Source organism: Dipodomys ordii, unplaced genomic scaffold (genome assembly GCF_000151885.1).
Source record: "Dipodomys ordii isolate 6190 unplaced genomic scaffold, Dord_2.0 Scaffold2, whole genome shotgun sequence".
In the NCBI taxonomy this organism is placed as follows: Eukaryota; Metazoa; Chordata; class Mammalia; order Rodentia; family Heteromyidae; genus Dipodomys; species Dipodomys ordii.
This window is the reverse complement of record NW_012267218.1, coordinates 2,978,633-2,996,251: the sequence shown is the minus strand read 5'-3', so window position 1 is coordinate 2,996,251 and position 17,619 is coordinate 2,978,633.

Here is a 17,619-nt window from a genome sequence, read left to right as displayed (position 1 = left end):
CCCCGGCGCCTCCGACGTGCCCGGCCCTGACCGGACGCGTGCTCTCGGCGGCGCCCGCGGCCGCTTGTCCGGGACTCGGGGCTCCCCACCACACACACACACCTTTTCTTTCTCCCTTCTTCCCCTGCCTCCCTCCCGCCCCCCTTCCCTTCCCATCTCCCCTTTCCTGCTTTCCTTCCCCCTTTTCCCAGTTTGGTTTCCTTCTTTTGTTTGCCTTTCCCTGTGGTCTTTACAACCCCTCCCTTATTATAAAAACGCATGCCAGACGCAGACCCCGCAAGTCCAGAGGTGAAAACGCAGTCAGGCCTAGGTGACTTCCCGCGCCTGCGCTCTCAAACCTCTTGCCCTTTCCCCAGCCTGTGAGTGAATAGGTGCGCATCTTAAAAACATGAGCTGGTCACCCTTTTGTGTCCGGCTACTTTTGCCGGCAGGTACCCCCCCACCATTTCCAAGTCAATAAGCAAGAGTGGGTGGGGCCACAGCACAAGGTCCCCAGGAAGGGGGGGCACATCAGGATATTCATTAGCAAATTGGGGGCTCAGGAAGCCTGGAGCAGCTCTGCTCCTCCCCCCCCCACCCCCAGTGGTACTTCCCTCAAGTGAACTAGGCCAGAACATCTTTGAACAGGCCTGCTTTGCCCTATGTTGCTAAATTGCCTTCCAGAAAGTCTGACGGGTATTCCTATGCATCTCATCACTTCTTTTTTCAGGGAAAAGCAGAAGGGAGGTACCTAAAGCCATATGAAAATTTAAATACAGAAACATAGAAAGCAGAAAGTAAAAAACCCTTAATAGCAAGATTTCCCTCATGCCGAGGGTCATGAAAATGGTTTACCCCATCAGGTCAAGCATTTTGGAGAACTGAACTAGAATAAATGTACTACAAATACCACAGAAAATTACACCTAGAGAACTGTAGTCCCTGCAACCCGAGTTTCAGTGATGTAGAGCCGTGTGTGTGTGTGTGTGTGTGTGTGTGTGTGTGTGTGTGTGTGCAGGTCATTGTCCTGAAACCTTGGATAGAAGTGTTTGCAATCCCCCTGAACTGCTGGGGGTCGACCTCTAGGCCCTGTCTCATATTCGCACAATCATACCTGTCATATTCTCGGGTGGTGCACACTGGGTTTATAACCCACCCTCATGCTTTGCCTCCAGCCCTTCCCTGCTGTGGCCCCCTCTGTTGACAACCTGTCTGGTATGAGCAGGTCTGTGCCTGCAGCCCTCCCTGGCCTGTTCCCCCCACCCCACCCCCCAGGACTCTGTCCTCAAGTCTGCTGGGGTGTATGGTGGAGACAGGGCGGGCCCTGTGGGGTTTGTCATCCTCCTCACTAGTGTTTACCCAAGGCCCAGCCAGAATGGGCCTAGCATGCTGATCCTACTCAGAGTCCACAGAGTCCACAGTCTGCTGCGTCCCTCCCCCCCCCCCGGAAGACATGCAAGGGAAGGTGTCCTGGTGTCTTTGGTGGGGGACAAGTGCAGCTCCGGCGGGCTGAGAAAATGTATCTGTCCAGAAGGCAAAAGCAGCCTCCGCAAGGCTGCAGAGCAGGAAGGTGTCCAGGTGGAGAGGAAGAAGTCGCCTGGGAACCAGCCTCACACCTCTGCAGAGCTTTGGCACAGGAACTCAGGTGGGAATGGGACAGGAGTCATCAAAGATTTGGGATGGGATCAGCGGGACTGACCTCTGTCCCTCTGACCCAGCAACTCTCCTTCAGGAATTTACCTGAAGGGAAAGAGCTACCGGCAGGGGAGGAAGAAGGGACCAAAGGCCGCGAGCTCCTCATTGCGCATCTGCGGGGACCTTCGGAGTGGAGGACATGAGGTCTGAATATCCGGCCAGGGCCCCAAAGGGCGGCTGGGCCCTCCTGGACAGGTTAGAGGAATGGGGTCCCAGAGCCATCTCGTGGCAGAGGGAAGGCCTCAGCCAGGCCAAGGCATTTGGGGCTGATCTGGTTCCCTCCAAATTCCTATGCTCAAGTCTTGATCTCAGGTTCTTGGGAATGTGGCCTTATTTGGAGATGGGGCCTGTAAAGAGGTGATTAAGTTAAAATGAGGTCATTAGGGTGGGCCCGAATCCAACCTGACTAGAGTCCTCAGAAGAAGAGATTAGGATACAGACACGCGGAGGAAAGGCCATATATGGCGCCTGCACCAAGCTGGGGAGCCACCCCTCAGCAGAAACCAACCCAACCACCTGTGGCTTCTGAAGCTGGGAGGAATTCTTTTTTGCTGGGTAAACCGCAGGGTCTGTGACACCTGACTACTTCAGGCCCAGAGCCAGGAAGCAACCTGGACAAGGGTCTAAGCCCAGTGCCAGCTGCAGCTCAACCTCAGACTGCACAGAGTCCCTCCCAGGTAGCAGAGACCAGCCAGGCTGTGGGAAAACTTCCTCTGTGGACTCATGAAGCTCGCCTGAAGGGCGGCGGGCCTAGATTGGGGTTCAGGGTGGGGGCGCTCTTTTCTACATTTCTGCAAAGGTGCACACACCCACATACGCACACGGCCCTAGACAGGTCCCACTGAGGAGCCATCTGTGAGTGGGATTCTGTTTTCTTGCTTTCTTCTTATTGCTTAGCCTGTGCTAAGGACAGAAAAATGCACTGAAAACAGCAGAGGCCTGTGTCCAGGAGACCAGGTCACAGGGCAGAAAGGTCTGGAAGGAAAAGGTGAGCTCTAGCTAGACCGTGGAGAAGAATTTGGAAGGAAGGACGTGGGGAGTGCTGCTGAATAAAGCACAGGATGACCAATTTCAGCAAAAGAGTTTTTAGCTCGTGTCCCAAATACGACACCAGATATGCTTACATTAAATCAGTTTTAATTCACTATTTTACCTGAGATTCAAATTGAACTGGACAACCTGGGTTCTTTGCTTTTCTAAATCTGACAGCTCTCGTGGAGGCCAGTCTCTGAGGTGTCCTGCTAAGGGATAATGCTCAAAGGAGGGTGGCTCTTTGAAAGAGGAAGCCCTGGTCTCTGATCTGCCTACAGTGCCAAAATTCCAGGGAACGCCAGGATCCCTGTGGTCAGACAGAAGACTCCAGACCCCAAACTCATCTCGGGCCCCTAGCCAAGGAAAAATTAAGTGATTTGCAGGGTCCCATACAACACGATAATACAGGCCCCAACCAGACTTGGTAGTACACACTTGTAACCTCAGCCACCAGGGAGGCAGACGTAGGAGAATTTCGAGTTTGAGGCCAGGCCAAGCAAATATATTGAGTAGAACTGTATCAAAAACAAAATAAGAAGGGGACCTAGGGTTGTAGCTCAAGTGGGAGAGGCAAGGACAAGGACAAGAGCAAGGACAAGGCTCTGAGTTCAATCCCCAGTACCATCAGAAGAGAAAGACAAAAGAAAATGTAGTACCCTTGTTTAAAAAGCAGGAGCAGAGCCAGACACTGGTGGCACACACCTGTAATCCTAGCTAGTCAGGACACCAAGATCTGAGAATCGTGGCTCAAAACCAACTCCGGGCAGCAAAGTCCATGAGACTCTTACCTCTGATTAATCACCAGAAAACCAGAAGTGGAGCTATGGCTCAAAGTGATAGAGCACTAGGGTTGAGCACAAAAAGCTCAGGGACAGCGCCTAGGCCCTGAGGTCAAGCCCAGGACTTGGGGGCAGGGGGCGGGGTGGGGAAGCAGAGGCTGAAACCCCTTTGTACAACTACTTGAAGAAAAAAAAATTCCAGCAGGGGGAAGGTACCACTGACAGTGTAAAATATAAATTACTTTCCTCTTTCCCATGGTGTCTCAGCTTGTTGGATAGTATTTGCTAATTAATGTCAGTATGGGAAAGGAAAAGGTAACATTTTAAACTATATGCTAGTCTGGGTACTCTCTTCAGGAGAACCAATGGTAGATTGGCTAGATGATAGAGACAAGATACATTCATACATGCGTGCAAATACACCTGTATGAATGTATGCATGCATACTTACCTACCTACATACATATAATAAGGAATCGGCTCCTAGATAAGACACTAAAAGTACAGGCAGCAGAAGCAAAAAATAAATAAGAAGCCTTAGCTGCAAGAGTTTCCACCCAACAAAGGAAATGGTCAAGAAAATAAATAGCCAACATATGAAGTGTGAGGAGGCCACCTGTTTGTAGCCGTGCATTTCAATTGGAGCTAATATCTAAGGAATTCAGACAATTCAATAGCAAGAAAACACACAGCTGGATTTTAAAATGGGCAAAGGACCTAACAGACATTTTCTGAAGGAGGACAAACTAATCTCACTAATGCATGAGGGAAACACAAATCCAAACCGAAGCACCTGGTAGAGCAGCTCAGAGCAGCAGGACAAAGGCATCAGGCGTGGGCCAGGGTGTGGGCCGGGGCACCCTGTACACTGCTGGAGGGAGGGAGATTAATATGGAGAACGGGTCAGTGCAGAGCAGTGTGGAGGCTCCTCCACAAATGGAGGCTGGAGTTCCCTCGTGACCAGCCATCCCCGCCCGGAAGCATACCCAAGGGAACTGGACAAAGGATGGGGAAGGGACATCTCTGCAGTCCTGTTCACAACAGCCACGCCACAGACCAACCTCCGTGCCCTCCACCGAGTAAAGAAAATGCCATATTATATATTATATATGTGGGAAATTACTCAGCCTTCAAAAAGAATAAAGTCTTACATTTGTGATAGTGTGGATGAATGAACCTGAAGACATTATGTTAGGTGAAATAATCAAGGCACAAAAAGAAATTTATATATGGAACCTAAACAATCAAACCCTACTAGTGGAGCCACTAGGCCCCCAGGATGCCATTCTGCCAAGGAAGTGGTCTCCACTCAAGGAGATGTTGAGGGCCCCAGGACATTGCCACCGTAGCCAACCCTGACAGCCAGGTTTTAGGACCTTCCTCATGCCCTGGGGCGAGCCTGCACCTGTCCAGCTCTTCATACACACATAGAGGACCCCACATGCACACAGACACATGACAGACACACAAGCTGTCACATACCATACTCACATAACCCACTCCAACACACAGTACACAATGTAGAGACACACACTTCAGAGTACACACTCACACACTCTATGATCACCTGTGCAGACAAATGCCATGTGCCAGACATGCAAGCAATCACACAATGCCACTGACACCTCCCATGAGCACAGGCTCCCACGCACACCACGCAGCACACATAGACATGTATCCCACACCAGAAACACAAGGATTCACAACACACACACAGAGTGGTTCCCAGATAGACACTCCACCTGCAGCACGCTAAGCACAGGTTGGCACCTCTGGAATCGGCAGCACCCATTAGGAAGCAAGTGGGGCTGAGATGTCAGGGGCCTTCCTCAGACACATGCTCTCGGACTCTGGCTCAGTTCAGTCACTTGACAGCTCTTAGGGGAGAGCCCTTCCCCGTCCAGCCTGGGCACTGTGAACGTGCTGCAGACGCTTGCCAACACACTATTCTTCATCTCTGTTTTCTCTGGAGGCCGCAGGAGGGGCCAGGCTCAGCAAGGGAGGTGCATGGGAGGAAGCTATGTCCAGAGATGCAGCACAGATGTGTGCCCGCATGTACATGTGTGTCTACAAAGAAATGCTTGTGTGTATGTGCTTGTGATGTGGGTCTGCTTGTGTGTGTGCATGTTGTGTGTGTGCATGTGTCTGTATGTGCATGGATCTAAGTGTAACTGCGTGTGTCTATGCATGGGCCAGTGTGGGATGTGCTCCGTGTGCTCCGTGTGTGCACAGGTCAGCATGTGGACATGCATGTGTGTGACGTGAATGTTTTGTGTGTGTGCATGAGTATACATGCGGGCATACCTGGACTTCATTCTCCACACCCCTGTGGCCCTGGCATCCCGGGCCTGCATGAGGCCCGGGAAAGGCTTGCTCCTCTGCTTGGAGAGCAGGAAGGGCAGCTCAGCGACTCAGAAAGCCTGGCAGGGTGGTTGTGTTGAGGGGGGCTTCCTGGAGGAGGTGTTCCCGGGAAAGTAGAGAGTTCCAGGGGTGACCCAAAGGTGCACAGCGTGGGGAGCGTGGAGCCTGGGCAGCGTGGCACACACTCGCAGTTCAGTCAGAGGCCGTGAGTGACCATGGTGCTGTCGCTCTGGAGCAGGTGGGGCTCTGCTGAGCGGTCCTCCGAGCTGTTCCAGGGCTCTCTGGGCTGCAGCGGGATGGAAGGTGCCTGAGGTCCTCTTGAGCCTCCTTTTGCAGGTTTCCAGGGCGTTGCAGATGTCGGCTGGGGACGCTCTGTGGCCTGTGGTAGCTGGGCTTCCTCTGAGGATGCCAGTGGGCTCTGGAACAGGAGCGAGCAGCCCAAGAGAACTATGTGTAGTGGGGAGGAGGGGTGTGCACACGCGTGTGCTCATGCGGCATGCTGTGATTGACGCTCAGCAGTTACCCAGTGCCCGGGCAGTCACGGAGGTCTGCCTGGGGACGCAGGCCCACCACCTGGTGGGCGAAGGACCAAGGCCACACTGCGGGGAGGGTGTGCACATCGTGGCAGGGGAGGGGACAGAGCGACAGAGCAAAATATAAAAAACACACAGGGAGGACCGGTGGACAACAGCACAAAGCAGACAGCAGAACGGAATGGTGGACTGGATGGTCAAGAGGGCTGGGACCAGAAAGGACATCATATCACCCATCCTTACTGCACACAACACCAGCACTGGAGGCCAGTGCAGCACAGACCTGCAAACTAAGGGCTAAGAGAGTGTGAAGCACACCCTAGAGTCGCAGTGAACAGCACCAAGCTCCATGCACGATGGTAGGAGTTGGTCAGGGTGTGCAACACGGGAGGTGTGGCTGGTGGGAATGTAAACCATGCATCCTCTGTGATTCTTTAGAAAGTTAAAAGTAGGGTCGGGTCGGGGGTCGCCTGGCCCTGCCAGCCCCCCGCTGTGCTGTATAAACAGCACCTGCATGCTATGCCTAGCACTGACTTACTCCTTTCTTCAAGTGACAGTTTTGACCTGAGTTACTCCATTTTTAGTCTAAGCGTCAAGACAGGATGACTCTATGTCTTGTTTATACAAGTAAACAACCACCAGCATACCATGAGGCACAAACTGATAAATAACTTATTTCCACCAATAAACAATTACACCTGTAAGTATATCATATCCTATCAGAACTTACCAATCGCACCAGGTGTAACCCGCTCATCTGGGGCTGTCGGAGGAGGAGCACCCTGGACTGAGGTGTGCCCGGCACGCACATCTCACCTGTCACCTATCACAAACCTTGCCTAGGAAAACTGAGCGCAGGGAACCTCTGCCTCCGTCCCTGGGCTCCAGCTTGAGCACTTCCTCCGGTCTGTAAGACACAGCCCGCTTCCGACTAACACCCAAAATGGCCAGCACCCACAGCTGAACAGCTCTGCACCTGTGGTTTGAGAGACCTATCTGGTCTCCACAGAGACTTTCTCTTGGGAGGGTATCAGCTCTCCAACCTTCCAGCAAGGCCCTGAGTTCTGCACTGCTTTAACCCTCTCTTTGCCATTCTCTAACCTATATCTTACTATTATGTGAAGTGTAATATAGGATCTAAGAGGTAACATTAGTCACCAAGAGAGGCACAAAAAACAAAAACACCTGTATTTCCCATGGACCTGGCCATCCAATGTACTCAATCATCCCCAGCAAACTGATGCCTTTGAAACTGATGGGCTTGTGACTTTGTTGCCTTTCAGTACATTCGGACATTGTGGAAATACACAAATGTGTCTGTTCATGTTTCTCGCTCAGGACAATCATAAGATGCAGCAGTTCCATTTCCGGGGAGATAATGGAGAGAACAGAAAGCGAGATCTGCGGTGGGGGGAGAGGAAGGCAGTGTGTACACCCATGTTCACAGCGCCCAGTGTTCACAACTGCCCAGGGTTCCTGACAGATGAATGGGAAAACAGAAAGCATGGCACATTCTTCTGGCTGAAAACTACCCAGCTTTAAAAAGAAAAGATGGGCTGGAGGTGGAGGCATGGCTCAAGGGGTAGAGCACCAGCTGACCAAGCAAGCCAGGCAAGTTCAAATCCCAAGCTGGGTGCTGGTGGTTCACGCCTATAATCCTAGCTACTCAGGAGGCTGAGATCTGAGGATCATGGTTCAAAGCCTGCCCGGGCAGGGAAGTCCATGAGACACTTATCTCCAATAAACCACTCAGAAAACCAGAAGTGGAGCTGTAGCTCAAGTGGTAGAGTGTTTGCCTTGAGCTGAAGAGCTGAGGAACAGCGCCTAGAGTTCAAGTCCCACAACCGACAAAAAAGGAAGGAAATTCTGGCATTTGTCACATGTAGATGAACCCAAGGACACAATGCTGAGTGAAATAAGCCAGTTACGAAAGGCTGAGTACATCTGGTTCCACATGCAGTAGCCAGTGCTGTCCAACAGGTAGAGACAGAAAACCGAGTAGAACTTGACACAGCGGGGGCCAGCATGGCAAAGTGCTGCTTACTAGATGCAGAGTGTCAATTTTGCAAGATAAAAACAGCTGTGGAGATCAGCTGCACAACACCATGAGTACACGTAACACTGTGAGCTATAAAAGAGGGAGGCTTGTTATATATACTTACTATTGTGTATACACACAAAAAATATTTAAGAGTATCTCCGGGGTCTTATGATAAATGCAAACACCCCATTCAAAACAGAAAAATCTAGCTAAGCACCAGTGGCTCATACCTGTAATCCCAGCTACTCAGAAGGCTGAGCTCTAAGGATCAAAGTTCAAAGCCAGCCCAAGCAGGAAAGCCGGTGAGACTTACCTCCAACTCACCACCAAAATGCTGGAAGTGGAGGAGTGGCTCAAGTGGTAGAGTGCCAGCCTTAAATATGAAAGCTAAGGGACAGCACATAGGCACTGAGTTCAAGCCCCAGTACTGGCGTGTGCACACACGCACACACACACTAAAACGTCAAGGAAATATTGCTCTGTGATAAACTGAATACTCTCTACAGCAGCAGATGCCTTCGCAAAGTTGGGACACTTGCTGAAATGTTGCATCCACCCTCCGGAATGCGGCTGTGGGGCGGCCTGCTCTCCACCGTGACAGCAGAGCAGCTCTCCTGGAGTCCCCATTACTGGACTGTCTTCTGGGTTTTGAGGGCCAGCAGCAGGAACCCAGCCGGGGGCCCAGGAGAAGACACAGGGTGGAGGGAGGCAGGAAGAGATGTCATCCCACGCCTCTCCCGCAGCATGGCTGCAGCCTGTGATATATAACATGCTGCCTTTGGTGTGAGCCTCTCTGCTCAGCTCTGCCTCCATCCTGGCACCAAAGGCCTCGAGGCAGCTGCGACATCTTGGTTGCCCTGGAAGCCCCCGTTGGTTTCTTTGCACCTTTGTTAAGCTTCCTTCAATACCCAGTTTGACAAGAGCCATTTCACCTTGGTGATTAAAAAAGAGACAAAGCAGCCAGGTGTGGTGACACACACCTGTAATTCCAAATTCAGCAGGCTGAGACAGGAGGATCGAGTCCAAGCCCAGCCTGGGCTACACAGTAAGATTCTGTCGCCAAAGAATAAATAATAAAAAAATAAATAAGAAATCAGACACTGGAAGTGTGTTCATGGCACATAGACCACAGAAAAATGTGAATACCTCACTGTGGTACAGAGAGGACAAAGAAGGGCACAGGTCTTGCCCAACGTGGAAAAGGGAGCAGCAAACAAGCACAAGGGCACCCACCTGTGCGGCCAGCAAGACATCCACACCCCCCAGGGGCATCCATGCCCTAATCCCCAAAGCTCTGAGTGGATATGCAACCTGGCCTCCACCTGGCACAATGTCATCACAGAGAAAGAGGAGGTCGGAGGAGTCTGGAATTTCAGATGTTCCCCTGCTGGCTTTTAAGGTGGAGGAAGGGACCACAAGCCAAGGACAGCTGGAAAAGGTAAAAAGAGAGAAAGGTTGTCATTAGAGTCTCCTGCGGCACCTGGATTTTGGCTGAGGAGCTGTCTAATTTTAGCTCAGCCCCGTGTCTGACTTAGACCTCCAGAATTTTAAGGACTAAGCTGCAATCCTTTGTTACAGCAGCAACTTAAACTGCCCCCACCTTTGAAGACAGCAAGGAAAGGCAAACTAAAACCACATCAACCACCCTCACCAGGCAGGACAGGGGCAGACATGGAGAAACCCTAGGGCTCTCAGTCAGGGCATGGACAGAAAACGTACATTGGGAACGGACAGGCTTCATCGCATCCTGGGAAATGGCAGACCACAGCTACAGCTCAGGGTAGTCCAGCAAGCTGGCTTGCCCTCAGCAGTGGTCTGGGGACCACCTGCTGTGGCCACTCCCACACTGGCTCCCAGCCTGAGTGGGGCCTGGCTGCTTCTGTTTTCCTGTTTTGGGGGTCTAGGGCTGCCATGTGGAGTGGCTATGCGGAGAAGGAAAGGGCCTGGCACCCCCATAGCCCTGGAGTCTTCAAAGTGGCTGATGTCTGTGACCATTTCCTCCACGGAAGAGAGTCACACGGGGTGGAAAAGCAAGTTGCCCAAGAAGGAAATATACAAAAGGATACTGAATTTATGAAAGGTACGCAAATCACCTAAAGTACATTTGTGGGCTACATCCCAAGGAGGTCCCCAGGAGGAGGGAGGGAGGGAGGGAGAGAGTGAGGAGGAGGGAGGGAGGGCGTCCTGAGGAGGACCAGGCCTCTAGCCAACACTAATGTTTATTTCATGTGTAAAATCCAAAAACTAATGTTGCTCTGTGCTGAATCTGAGCAGTGGGTGTGGATGTGGTTATATTTTTCTCTGTCCTTTTCTGTATGTTTGGGATGTTTCATAATTTAGCATAAAAACAGAACCCACTCGTCCCGCTCTGTCCCCCTCCCCCTCCCCAAACAGGAGGAAAAGCCATGGCTCCAGCACAACTCCTCCGAAGCCCCTCCTGCAGAGGTCATTCCCGGGGTCCCCAGGCACTGGGTCCCCTCTTATCCAGGGTGGCATATGACACTGGCATCAGAGCCAATGGGCCTGAGCACGCTCACTCCAGGAAGGGCTGGCATGCCACCTCTTCCTGGCTGGCACCCCGATCCACACACCTTACATCAACACTCTGAGGAAGACCTCATTGTAACTCCCTGTTTTGCCGATGGGGAAACTAAGGCACGGGAGACTCTATGATTCAACCAGCAAGAGGCAGAGCCAAGCAGGTGGCTCTGCCCCCCCTTCCTCAAGCCCCCGCTCCAAGGCCTGTCTCTACAAACCTGCCAGCAGCCTCTCGGAAAGACAAGAGGGACAGATCCCTTACTCACTGCGAGCCCCAGCTCATATCCAGCCAGGCAGGTAAGTTCTTGAGACCCTTTACAACTGATGACTGGGTGTGGTAGCGCAGGCCTGTCAGCCCAGCTCCACGGGGAGCCCTGACATCAGGCAGACTGAGGGCAGGCAGTGAAAGAAAAGGCTGGGTGTCTGGCCACGTTCACAATGTGAATTCTTCCATCCCAGAGCATGGGAGGTTTTTCCATTTCTTTAAACCTGCTTCAATTTCTTTTTTTCAGAAGTTTATTTTTTTCTTTTTCTTTTTTGCTGGTTGTGGAGCTTGAACTCTGGGCCTGGGCACTGTTCTGAGCTCTTCAGCTCAAGGCTAGTGCTCTACCACTTGAGCCATAACACCCACTTCCAGCTTTTTCTGTGTATGTGGTGCTGAGGAATCGAACCCAGGGCCTCATGCATGCAAGGCAAGCGCTCTACCACTGAGCCACCTTCCCAGCCCCTTTTTTTCAGAAGTTTAAAGTCACAACAGAGGCCCTTCACATCTTTGGTTCAGTTAATTTCTAAGTATTTTTTTTCTGAGGCTATTACAACAGGAGTTGTTTTCCTGATTTTAGACTCACTCTTCTTGTTGTTGGCATATAGAAAAGCTACTGATTTTTGAGGGTTGATTTTATACCCTGCCATTTTGCCAAAGTTTCAGATCAACTCAAGCAGTTTGGTGAAAATTATATTAAGCAAAGTAAGCCAGAGCCAAAGAAATATAGGATCCATGGTTTCCCTCAATTGTAGTAACTAGAATTTGCCTATAAATCTACAAGAAACACATTGAATGATTAAATATATATATTTATTTATTTATGTGTGTATATTTATTTATTTATGTGTGTGTGTATATATATATATATACATACATACACACAGGGACATGATAAATTATATAGGACTCTAGACGTTCACATCCTGACACCAAAGGAGGATATGGAGAGGAGTGGTTGACAAAGGCTCAATAGCTATGTGCAGATGATCATATAAAATAATAATCTGTGAAATGAACGCCAAGAAAATGAAACGAGATGATTTTTCGTAGTTGTTGTTACTGGTTTTGTTTTCTTTTCCTTGTATCTCGTTTGTTAGTTGGTTTTATTTGGGAGGGGAAGGGGAAGCACAGAAAAGCTGGAACAAAGGGTAAACAAATACAACAGTGGCACTCACTAGATGCTATGTGGAAACTGAACTGTACATCTTATGGTGGGAATGGGAGGGAGAAGCTGGGAGAGAGAGGGGGAAGGGAAGACACAGTTCAAAAAGGCTTGGATTCATATAACTGTCACCCCTCTGTATATCAACTCTATAATAACAATAAAAATAAAATTAATTTAAAAAAAGAAAAAGCTGGAAATGTGGCTCAGCTTAGAATGCCGGCTTAGCAGCATGGGGCCCTCAACTCAAAGCCGAGCATGGTCCGCCACACCCCCTGGACTCTGCTCTGTACCAGCTCAAGTCTCTGCACTGCTATTTGTAGCTATGTGACATTGGCCAAGGCCTGAAACCCCCTGTTCTCTGGTCTCTTCTCTGCATGTGAGAGTTGCGAGTACATGCAGGTCCTAAGGTGACTGAGTATGCAGCAGAGGGAAAGCAGGGGACAAGGAGGGTTGACAGTGGAAAGGCCCTGTCTTGGCCTCTCAGCAAGATACCCATGGTGAGCTTCTAACATCATCTGACTACACTGGAGTTCAGGGCTTTGAAAAGAAGTTACATGTGGTGCAGAGCCCCTGAAGAAGGGTGCTGTGTTCCCAGGACCCAGGTAGGCACAGCCTATGCTCCAATGTGCCTTGTTCCTGAACACACAGAGAGGCATCCAGAGCCACAGCTCCCAGACCATCTGTGCACAGAGACCACAGCACGGCCAGCCACTCACACACATGCATTCCTCACACAATGTGCACACAGATGCACACCCACATACACATGCACATGCAAGCATGCTCATATTCCCTCATGTACACACACACACACACACACACACACACACCTCTTGCTTAAAGTCCAGCACTGAGGCCTCTGTCTTCCTCTCTCCCCTTCCTTCCTCCCCCGCCTGAGCATCTAGGGAACGTTTCTGGGCCCTGAGTGAGTAAACGGACTTCTCACTTTCAAGCTGTGGGAATTTCCAGAGGACAGGATGGGGGAGAGGGCCCACTCTCTCCTTGATTAGAGGTGGTAGTGCTGAGAGGCACCCTTGGGAGGGCCAGAGGGAGACTTGACCATCCCCACTTTAATTTGGCTCAGAAAACTTCACCCATCCAAATCCGCCACCCACCCATTCATCCCAACTTCCATTCCTGTGTCCATCCATCCATCCATCCATGCACACCCATCCATCCAAACTTCCATCCTGTACCCTTCCGTCCATCCATCCACTCATTCATCCATCTATGAATCTAGCCACCCATCCATCCATTCATCAACCTATCCACTCACTCATTCGTATACTTGCTCATCTATACAAATTTCCATTCCTGTGTCCACCCATCCATTCATCTGCCTACTCATTCATTTTGCATCGTTTCACCCACCTACCTATCTACTTATCCATCATCTATCTATCCATCCATCTATCCATCCATCCATCCATCCATTCAAACTTCCATTCCTGTATCTACCCATCTGCCTATTTATCCTTTCATCCATCTAGCTACCCACCAACCCACTCACCTATCCACTCATCCATCCACTCACTCATCTACCCTTCACTCATCCACCTCCTTATCCCTTATCCATCCATTCACTCGTTGATCTGTCCAAACTTTCACTCCTGTGTCCATCCATATACCCACTATCCATTCTCCTACTTACACTCTCATCTATACATCCAATCACCCCCCTATCCACTCATCCATCCATCTGTTCACTCATTCATCCATCCATTCACTCATCCATCATCCACCTACTAATGCATCCATTCACCCACTTATCCACTTAGCCATCCATCTACCATCTACACATCAATATAATTGACACATCTCAGGGACCCTGTTTGATGGCAGAATCCTTTCTCCGCCCAGCTTGTATGGTGAGGTGAAGCCACGCAAGCGGGTGAAGGCATAGAAGTGGCCACACCCCAAGAAAAGAAAATATTTTTTATAACTTCAGGAAATAGGACTGAACTGTCAAAAGCTCGTGAACTCAGCTAGTAAATTGTGAAACATAAGTTTCAGCTCTGTTCGGTGCCACAGGAAACATGACAGCTGTTATCAATTAGGGTGTTTCTGCCCCAAGAAGCTGCTGGTTCCCTTCCCAACAGATTTTCCTGATGAATGCCGGTGCTTCCGGAGGGGGAGTCCTGCAGGACACAGAGCTTTCCCTGTCCCCCTCCCCCAGCCCCCACTCCCCCATGTTCATCCCGTAGCTGGCACACCCATGCGGGGGGCGGGGGAGGGGGAGGAGGACACAGGCTGTCCGCTGCCATATCCCAGCTCAGTAACACCAAGGAAGAAGAGGCATCTCTTCCCATGGCACCTCAGGGTGTGGAACCCCTTCACAGTCCCTCCATCTCCTTGTCCGTGCTGGGTTACAGGACTGTTCAGAGCCGGTCTTGTGCTTGCAAATCAGGATGATGATGATTCACTTGGACTCGTGGTGGGTTTTTCCATTACAATAATGATGGGGGAGAAATCTTCTGCTCCCTCCTCATTATCTGGGTCTGACATTGGACAGTTTATTGAACAATAGGAAGTGGTTTTCACTTTGCCAGTACTCCTCCCTCTCCTTCCAACAACGGCCCCTTTTCCTGTCAGAAGCCATCACATTCAATTTTGTCTTAAGAGGACAAGGCACGTGACCCAGACCCAGATCTTCCTATTTCCTGAGAGCTTTGTTGGATGGAGCTTTGTCGGGGAAGGGGGGGGTGGTCTTCTCTCTTTATCTGTGACCTTAAATCATTTAAAAAAATACATTCTCAAGACCTTCCTCACCCTACATTCAGACAGCCAAGGCAGAGAGAACGGGGAGACGTCTTGAGTCCCCACGCTCTCTGAAGCTAGGGCTGCCTTTGGACTTCCCAGCGTGGGCAGCAATGCTTCACTTAAACTAGTATAAGTTGTGTTTCTGTCATTGCAGTAACATCTGCATGACGCACGTAGCCAGGCTCCTCGGCTGACGTTTAGCGGGTGAGTATCTTTTGTATGCCAAGGTCCATGCAGGGCACTGAGGCATACAAATGAGCAAGCCCCATTCTGCCCCCCCCCACAAAAAAACGCATGTTTGTCCTCTTCACCAGGGGAGCTAACAGCTCGGGCACAGCTCTGAGCCAGCAATCATTCTCATTTTCATCCATTTTTCCCACACATTTTTTAGGGGGTCCGGTGGTGGGGCCTGAACTCTGGGCCTGGGCGCTGTCCCTCAGCTCTTCAGCTCAAGGCTAGCGCTCTACCACTTGAGCCACAGCGCCACTTCCGGCTTTTTTCTTTTTGCTTATGTGGTGCTGAGGAATCGAACCCAGGGCCTCAGGCATGCAACGCAAGCGCTCTACCACTGAGCCACCTTCCCAGCCCCTTCCCACACATTTATCACAGTGCTACAACTGGACAGCCGCTAGCCGGTGTGGGCCTGCAGTCCAGTAGGGTGAGGTGTGAGCCATCTGTGGGGGGGGGCGGGGTCACTGTGAACAGTGGTTATGACCTCTGGTTGGAGCAGCTGGTGAGGAGGGCCTCAGAATGGAGAGACACATTGCTGAATGGCTGAGGGGTAGGGGCACTGCTCATGGCAAGCAGAAAGAAGACAGAACCAGAAACTGGGGGTTAAAAAAAAACCAAGTTGCAGAAAATCTGAAGACAAGATAAAATCTGCCTGGTCTCCGCTACAGGAAGACAGACTCACACACATGCCCATACATGTGTGGTGTGCACCTGCATAGAAAGCAGACTGAAAGGAAATACAATAGTTGTCAACTGATGACATGGCACCTGCTCCCCCCCCCCGTCCCCTCCCAGCACCCCACCCACCCTACCCCCACCCATCTCTCCACTAGGCCACAGTCTTGAGGCCCTTTGTGTTCATGGATACCCCAAGACCTTTCAGAAGCAATGAAGTGGACACACCCATTCCCTCTCCTGCACCATAGAACACAACACCAGTGACAGGGAAATTTACAAACACCAGACATCCCAATCCTTTCCAGAAAGTTCGGGCACCTTCCTTTTGGAGTCAGGGAGAGCAGCAGGCTAGGGGAGGAGGGCCTCCGGAGGGGAAGCTAGGAAGGAGGCCACCTGGGTCCTAGATGGGACCCCTCAGTCACACCCCCAATGAGGGGTCCCTGGGGTGAGGAGCAGGAGCGCCACTGGCTGTGTGCTGGGGGCCTGAGTGCCCTTCCCCAGCGCAGGAGCCACGATTCCCTCAGCCCCTGAAGGAGGACACTTCTGGGCCAGGTCCCTGGCTCTGTTCCTCTTAGTGCGGGCCTGCAGGAGGGGGGCAGCTCTCCCTGGACGTGCCGGCGTGGCACGCAGCTGCCAGCCTCTTCCACACAGAGCCTCCTTCCTCAGACCTCAGAAGCATCCAAACGGTGTGGCCCTCCACCTTGTTCCCAAGGGAGTAAAGGGGCAGATAAAGAAATAATAGCAGGAAAGCATTAAGAGTGTGATACCCAACGTCAGACTTAAGTTTGGGCACTGAGTTCCTAAGCAGCTGCAGCAAAAAAAAAAAAAAAACCAGACACATGCCTATTACAAGATTCAGACTATCCTGCTGGGTATGGTAACACCCCTCTGTAATCCCAGCCACCCAGCAAGCATAGGAAGGAGGGTCACTGTCATAGGCCCACCCCAGACAACAAGCATAAGACCCTGCTACATAACTTTAACAAGGGCTGTGGGTATGGCTCAAGTGGTAGAGCACCTGCCAAGAAAGTGCAAGACCCTGAGTTCAAACTCCCAGTACCACTAAAAAGTCGCACTGCCCTAAAGATGGAGCCATGTCAGGGTCTCGGGAGAGAAAAGAGGTTATAACTTGCCTGTAAGCCCCAAGGCAGGGAGTGGAGAGGGAAGAACGTAATCCCAGGTCTATGGAGAGCCACAGGTACTTGTCTGATGCTTGGCTAAGCCCCTGTACCAACAGGCTCTGAGCCAGCGCAGGCAGCCAGATAAAATCCTCTCCCCTGGAGGTCCCCAGGCTAGCTCCCACCCAGCACCCAAGCTGGTGTCTTGGGAGTAGGTACAGGGGCATTTCTGCGTTAGACCAAAGAAGCAAAAGAGCCAAGCCGAGACTCCATGTGTGTTGGGGACCAAGGACCCCTAACACCCTATGGTGCCTTGAGATGGGAAGAGGGAAACCTGGAGACCCAGCTTCCCGCAGTCACTTGACTCTGAGGGACAGCCGAGGAGACAGAGCCTCACCTCAGACCTGACAGTGCATCCTGCTTTGCAGCCTCTGCCCCAGGGAA